The following is a 7,923-nucleotide window of genomic DNA, read 5'->3' as shown; positions in this document are numbered from 1 at the left end:
GTGTGGCAAATATCTATTTGAATATCCAAAAAACAAAACATAGCATTATGTTCAAGTAATTCAGTGTTTTTCATACACTGACAAGTACATGAGTATCAGGGTCCTTGTTGGACAGCAGGTTCTGATTCAGTGTATTCAGTGGGCCTGAGAGTCTCTAGCTGACAAATTTCCAAATGGTGCCATCACTTCTGGTCCAGTCTTTTAACAAAACAGGGAGTTAGTTACCTGTAAAACAAGTCAATGCTGACTTGGCTATAATATATACTGGGAAAAAAAGTAACATCAATATTTCATGCTCACGCATAATTCAGAAGAATATTTTATTGTGGTAGGAGATGCGGAATGAATTTACCATTTTAGTCATTTAAATTGTACAGTTCAGCAGATTAATCAGTCACAACACTGTGTAACCACTGTCATTGTTCATTTTCCCAAGTGAAACTACACCCTAAACTAACTTCCGTTCCCTTCTCCTCCAGCCCTTGGTAACCACTGTTCTACCTTCTGTTTCTGTGGATTTGGCTACTCTAGCTTCCTCCTATCGGGAGACTCACGTTTTTCCTTTTGTGTCTGGCTTGTTACCATTTGTGTCAGAAATTCATTTTGTCTTAAGGGTGAACAATATGCCACTGTGTACACATCTACTGTGGTCTGACCATTTGTATACTCCACAAATTTATATGCTGAAATCCTAGCACCCAACATGGTGATGTTGGGAGGTAATGGAGTCACAGGGGACAGGCTTAGAATGAAAAGATACCACGCAGAGACTCCTCATGCTTCTCATTGTGTGAAAATACTGCAATAAGAGAGGTCAAAGAAAGCACTCACCAGAAACTGGATTCTGCCTATACTTTGCTCATGGATTCGCCAGTCTCCATACTGTTAAGAAACTTCTCTGGCTTGTAAACCACTCAGTCCGTGATTCTTTGTTAAGGCAGGCCAAATGGATAACGGCAGCATCCTATTGTGTTTAGCCACTCATCCACCAGTGGGAACTTAGGCGGTGCCCACCCTTTGGCTGTGGCGAATGATGCTGCTATGGACACTGGTGTGCAGAGACTCAAGTCCTTTCTTTTGATCCCTTTACCCAGAAAAGGGATCGCTGAGCCATGTGGTCATTTATTTCATGTTTCATTTATCTGAGATAACAAAAGAACAGCTATTATTAAACCTCCTCAACTACTATTTCAATGACCCAGATGAGCACCTTCCTCAGAGCTGCCCTTCTGCACTTCTCTCCTGCAGACTGCAGGCCGGCTCCTCAGTGCTTTCATTCATCAAACACACAGGAAGTAACACTTGGCCAGTTCCCAGGCTACCCCCTAATGCACCTGGCAGCTTCTGCTTCCTCCATCTTGGAGTGCTGACTGTTGGCATAGTCCTCCTTGGAAGCCAGCCACCATGTTGTGAAGCAGTACATGAAGCGACTAGAGGCCAGGAGAAGAACCAAGGCCCACAGCAGACAGTCCTGATCCAACTCCTAAAACATCGGCATTTCCAGCCATTCCAACCTCAGCCAAAGCCCTGGTCAAGCTTTCAGAAGACTGCAGGTCCTTACTGCCCTAACTTGATGAAGAAGACTCACTCTGTGAGAGACAATCCACTGTTATTTTAAGCCACAAAGTTTTGAGGTCACTTGTTAGACTACATTAGCTAACTGAAACTAACTCACTTCAAACATTTAGAGAAAAAGCAAAACACTTAATTATATTGGATCAGTATAGGTAAAACTTGAGATATCAATATGGGCCTTAAGACTTTAAATATTTCAAGATTTTACAAAACAGATGAAAGCAGATGGTGGGAAATGGCCCCTCAAATATTCCAAGCCTACCTAAACTCAAGTGTGCAAAGATGGGGCAGACTTGACATCTAACCTCAATGTGTTTGGATGCCTGGAGGAGCTCCAGACCCAAAGCAACAAACAGGATATCATGTGACTTATGCAATGATGGAGATCGACAGAGGGTGTAGGAACACCCCAGAATAACACCTCCGAGGATGCAGCATGGCCAGGGTGGGACTGCCTGGAGAAGGTGTTCCCACATTTAATGTAGGAGGAAGGGGGAATCTGATGGGGAGAACTCGACAGAGACAGAGAGGTGTGAGCATGGGGGAGGGAACAGCTTGAACACTTGGACAGTAGTGAGCAGCTCTGGGGGCAGCAGAGGAGAGGAAAAGCAAGAGAGAGGGCAGGGTGGCCTCAGTCTGTCAACAGAGCCTGTGTGGTACAGCACAGAGCCCAGTTCTAACAATCTGATTGTGACTTCTTTCTTGGTTCCTCTCTGTCTTAATACCTCTGAGACCTAGGGACCCACAGGTTGGGTTTCAGGGTTCAGTTTTATGACGACAAGCCTGACCACTGTGGTCACTGTCTTTTACATCTCTAGGAAGGCTTTGCTCCCTATCCCAGAGAGTTGGTATGCAAGCCTCTTTCTCTTTTACTTCTGTTCTCCCTTAGTAACAGATAGCTCTTTCAAACAACAGCATATGTCCACTGACTTAGAGAAACTGCAGCAAAGAATTCAGGAAATTTCCACTATTTGGACAACTGGCAAAGAAAACAATTTTCTCTCTGTGTACCAGGCAACACCGTCATTAAAGAGAGAACTGGGGAGCAAATGAAAGAACAGATTGTTGGGAACCTTGCAGGCCCTGACTCTATTTCCTTTGGTTTTGATTAAATTTATTTTAACTAATATATGCTTATATTTGTGGGGTTCCATGTGATCTTTCAATCAAGTAATTCTTAAATTGAGTTAAGCATCTCCATCTCCTAAAACAATTTACTAATTCTTGATGGTGAGAACGAAATGTATGGTTTGTTACTGGCATCTATACTTACCCTTCTGGGCAATACAACCAGTACTTCTTGCTCCTGTCTAACTGTAACTTAGTACCCATTGGTCACCTCCTCCCATTCCTCCCTTCCATACTATCCCTAGCCCATGGGGACCCCCATTCTACTTTCAATTTCTATGAGACCAACTCTTTTAGATCCCACATATCAGTAAGTTCACATAGTACTAATCTTTCTATACCTGGCTTGATTCTCTTAACATAATGATTTCCAGTTCCATCCATGTTGTCACAGATGACAGAAGTCCATTATGTTTATGTCTGAGTAGTATTCCATCATGTAGACATACAACACTTTCTTCATCCATTCATCAACTGACAAGAGCTGAGGTTGTGCCCATTTCTTGGTTCTGTGACTTATGTGCCAATAAATTGGGAAGTACAAAAGTTTCTTCAACATACGGACTTCATTCCCTTCGGATGTAGACCCAGAAGGGATCATCCACAAGTTCTATTTTAAATTTCTTGAGGAATCTCCCGGAGGGCTGTACTCACTTACATGCCTGCCAAAGGCATCAAGGCTTCCCTTCTCTCTACATCTCCGACAGCAGTTTCTTTTCCCTAAACACTGAAAAGGTTGAGTATTTCTTGTGGCTTCATCTGCTTTGTTAATAATACTAAAAACAAAAACAAAAACAAAAAAACACAATTACTAAAATAGGATCTGTGACGTTGTGAAACCCAAAAGAGAAATTTAGAGAAAAGCAGGACAAAGTTCGATCTCCAGTTGCCTTTGCCAGTTGTGGTGGTTTGAATAGGAATGGCCCCTTAGGCTCATGTGTTTGAATGCTTGGTCATTCGGGAGTGGAGCTGCTTGACAGGGCTTAGGAGGTGTGGCCTTGTTGGAGTAGGTGTGGCCTTGTTGGAGGAAGTGTGTACTGCAGGGTGGGCTTTGTGGTTTCAAATGCTCAGGCCAGGCCCAGTCTCTTTCTCTCTCTCTCTTTCTCTCTCTCTCCCTGCTACCTGCAAATCCAGAAGCAGAACTTTTAGCTACCTCTCTAGCACTATGTCTGCCTGTGTGCCACCATGCTTCTGGCCATAACGACAATGAACTAAACCTTTGAACTGTGAGCTAGCCCTAGTTAAGTGCTTTCCTTCGTAAGAATCACCATGGTCATGGTGTCTCTTCGCAGCAACAGAACACTGGCTAAAGCACCTGCTGTTCCCCGAGGAACAAACCTAATTCCTTTTAGCTTGAGCTGTACAGCAAGAAGCTTGCACACATTTAAACCAGCACCCAGAGGTCCTGTTAGTCTCAAATCTATGGGTCATGTTGGACTCACACACACTCCATAAGGGGTACTGACACTTGAGGATTCATTACCCCCAGGGTGGTGGCAATCACTATTAAACATACTAGAGAGAGCTGGGTATGGTAACACAGGCCTATAATCCTTGCACTCAGGAAGTTGAGATGGGAAGATTATGAGTTCAGAGCCAGCCTGGACTATATAGCAAGAGCCAATCAATCAATCAACTAATCAATCATCAACCAATCAACATTGAGAAGACAGAGACAGAAACACTAAACAAGCATGTAACATCCAGTCCAGTGTCAGCTGCACCAGTGTTGGTGGCATAGGAGTCTTGGGGACAGGAGACAGAAAGACATAAGGAGAGGCAGAATTAATAAAAGGAAAAAGCCCTCAGAAAAGCATGGACACTTCGGTGCCACAGCAACACAGCCTTCAGAGATGATGGTGAGTTCTAGGACAAAAGTAAGGGATTGACTTTGAGGCAGCCTGGAAACCAATGTCCTTCCACATGCTGCTGTTACTGTTTTCTTTCCTCCCTCATCCTTTAGCTCCATCCTTTCTTATTTCTTATCAACCCAAGGAAGGATCTAGCCACAGCTTCCACACACCGAAGCTCCTTCAACGCCAGTGTGTTCTCTTGCTCCCATTTGCATGATTAGTCATTTGTTGCTGAAATCTGAAAGTTCTTATTCTTTGCAAAAATGACCCCCAAGACACCTGGAGCCACTGGGGGAGAGCTATGGGCAACCTGTTTTAATGCACATAGACCATTCTCGAACAGTTTTTGCCGGGCCCACTACCAGCACCTCCCTTAAGAAATTCAGCCCACAGCCTCCTGTTGCTTAGTTTCCCTCAGGGAAGGGAGAAAAATGCAAACACGGGAAAGGAGGCAGAGGCAGAGCACCCAAATACTGTGGGACAGTGTCTGGAATCAGAGTAATTTAGTTTACACATCCGAGTTTGCACATGGAGGGATCATTAAGTGGTGGGTGGTATCAGAGAAAGCCATCAAGGTGGAAGCTGAGATACTGAAAACACAACAAACAAGAAGAGAAAAGTTAAGTGGAGTTGGCTGTGTGGAAGTAATACTAATTATAGTCATTTCAGTGAGCCTCCTACCACATGGATGCCTGATTACCATACAGCACCGTAATGCTTATGGGAATCATTACATAAGCCTTGAATTAACTTTGTGATAAAGTATAATTTGATTGGAACAGGAGACCCAACAAGTACTCAGCTGAGCCTTCCCAATGTGTTCCTCTCGCAGAATGGCTGTCACTAGTCTTGAAAGCTTAGCACCAGCCGGGTCTCAGCAACACGGAGAAAGGTGACCGGCAGCATCGACAGTCTGAAAATGGCTCCCAGTGGCCCCCACTTCCCTGTATCCCTGCCTTTCCTCACCATGTCAGGGAAGAGAGGCTGAGCACCACAATGCTCTAGCTTCGCAACGTCGTGGATGGAACTTTTGATATAAACGCATGCTTTGACAGCAGGCTCCTGACTGGGCTCTTAGGCAGAGACCTCCTCCCTTCTGTCTGCTTCCATTTCTTCCTTCTTTTCCTTTTGGTGCTGGGGATCAAACCCAGGACCTGGTGGATGCTAAGCAGGTGCTCTGTCATTGGTCTACATCCCCAGCCCTTTGACCTGTTTGCCTCTCTTTTAACTGGTCCTCTAAGCATCACGGCAGCAAAAGCAGCTTCTGCCGCAGCTGTTTAATCTACTTTGCAGCTTGCTCAGTGCCTAGAGAAGCAGCTTCATATTGGCCCTCACTTGAGACACCGGCACCAGCCAAGCGGCCCACTCTTCAGAGGGTGGGGCCCCAGGCCCCAACACTCCCCTCTGAGTTTCTAAGCTTTAATACCCTCCACTTTTTCTGGTGGCGGCTCCTCCTTATTTCACTCCTCGGCTCTACTTTACCTGCTCAGTTAGTCTGTCAACAGTCATTCCTATTAAATCCCTTCTGTGGAAAACCAGCTGGGGGCTGGCAAGATGATTTTGTGGATAAGGGCACTTGCCCTACAAGCCTGACAATGTCAGTCTGGCTTTATCCCCAGGACTCACGTGGTGGAAAAAAAGAACCAGTCCCTACAAAGTTGATCTCTGACCACACACACACACAGAGAATAAATAAATAAATAAATAAATAAATAAATAAATAAATAAATAAATAAATAAATAAAATTTTCAATTTTTAACTGGGGCGACTTACATACCTAATCATATCCTCCTTCCCCTAGACAAACTTCTTCCCAGTTTCCCATGTTAGTCTTACAGAGGGGTTGTCCACCCTATCCTTATACAACCTTATAAGTGTCTAGCTCCTCGACTGAATCAACTATTTCAGACCCTTCCAGCCTTCCACTCATGCCTGGAACCTTCTGCCTATGACAGCCAGCTCAGTCCTTCCCTTGTGTAGATTTGTGTGCAAATACCAGCTGACTGTGAACGATAGATGTCTCTAGCAGTATCAGTTGCCTTACCGTCTGTCTAGTCAGTGTCCTATTGCTGTGAAGAGACACCGTGACCATGGCAATTCTTATAAAGGAAAGCGTTTAATTGGGGCTGGCTTACAGTGTCAGAGGCTTAGTCCATTGTCATCATGGTGTGGAGTATGTTGACATGCTGGCAGACATGGTGCTAGAGAAGTAGATGAGAATTCTACATCCAGATCCATAGGCAGAGGGAAGACAGAGACTCTGGACTTGGAATGGGCTTTTGGAAACCTCAAAGCCCACCCCCAATGACACACTTCCTCCAACAAGGCCACACCTCCTAATCTTTTTCAAAGCGCCACTCACAGATGACTAAGCATTCAAGTATATGATGCTATGGGGGCCAATCCTATTCAACCCCCCCATTGACCTTTGAAACATCTATCTAAGCAAGTATTTCCAATTGTTTGTTGCTAATTGCGTGACTGTCCATTTAAGAGCAAGGAGTTGGATGTTGCTTATCACTATTTGCTATCTGCATCTGGCACCCATGTTTAGATCAATAAAATTTACTATGGAACTCATCCATCCCCTTATTTATTTACTAAATGCCAAGGGGCAAGAACTATAATTAAGCAGAAATAACAATGGAGATGAGCAACAGCCTTCTAGGAAAAAGCCTCCAAGAGAGGCAATGAGAATGGGCAAATCATAGTGTGCTCAGGAAAGGCAGGCAGGTGACAACAGATCTCTAAGACATCAGGTGTGAGAGCACAATGAGTCAGGGAGGCCAGGCACATACCAAGTCAGCACTGTTCCTTCTGGGAGCTTGTTCTTCAGAACAAACACTAGCTGGCAGAAGTATGCAAAGATCCATCTGTGCAGGGGTCACTCCCAACTGTTTATAAGAGCCAAAAAATAAGGGGTAGGATATTGACCAGGAGGAAAAGCGCTAGGTAAATAAAAGAGCCTCTATACCATGGAGCATTGCCTCTATTAGAGTCAGATCAGGCCACAGGTATGATGTGGACCAAGATGTGTGATAGGATATTAAATAAGAAAGGGAATTAGAGAGCAACATTGATGTGTTGATACCTATTTTGTTCAAGTACACACATAGACGGTGTGTTTACAGGAAGTCACCTGCGAGGAAACTGACTGCTCAGCTGTTTGACAGTGGGGGGCTATGGGACTGGAAAAGACAGAAAAGGAGCTTTTATTTTAGGGTATCGCTTGAACTTGCTGTCATTCACATGGGCTAACCTTCCAATTAAAGGAGAATAAAAAATATAAGGGGCTATGGCCACCAAGCATCAGGGACAAGCCCAAGGATCATAAGTCCAAGATCAGGAGGATTGGTCGAAGCAGGT

Source organism: Peromyscus californicus, unplaced genomic scaffold, assembly GCF_007827085.1.
Source record: "Peromyscus californicus insignis strain IS unplaced genomic scaffold, ASM782708v3 Scaffold_12__1_contigs__length_115047231, whole genome shotgun sequence".
In the NCBI taxonomy this organism is placed as follows: domain Eukaryota; kingdom Metazoa; phylum Chordata; class Mammalia; order Rodentia; family Cricetidae; genus Peromyscus; species Peromyscus californicus.
The sequence above is the reverse complement of the archived record's forward strand: the minus strand, read 5'-3'. Positions refer to the sequence as shown.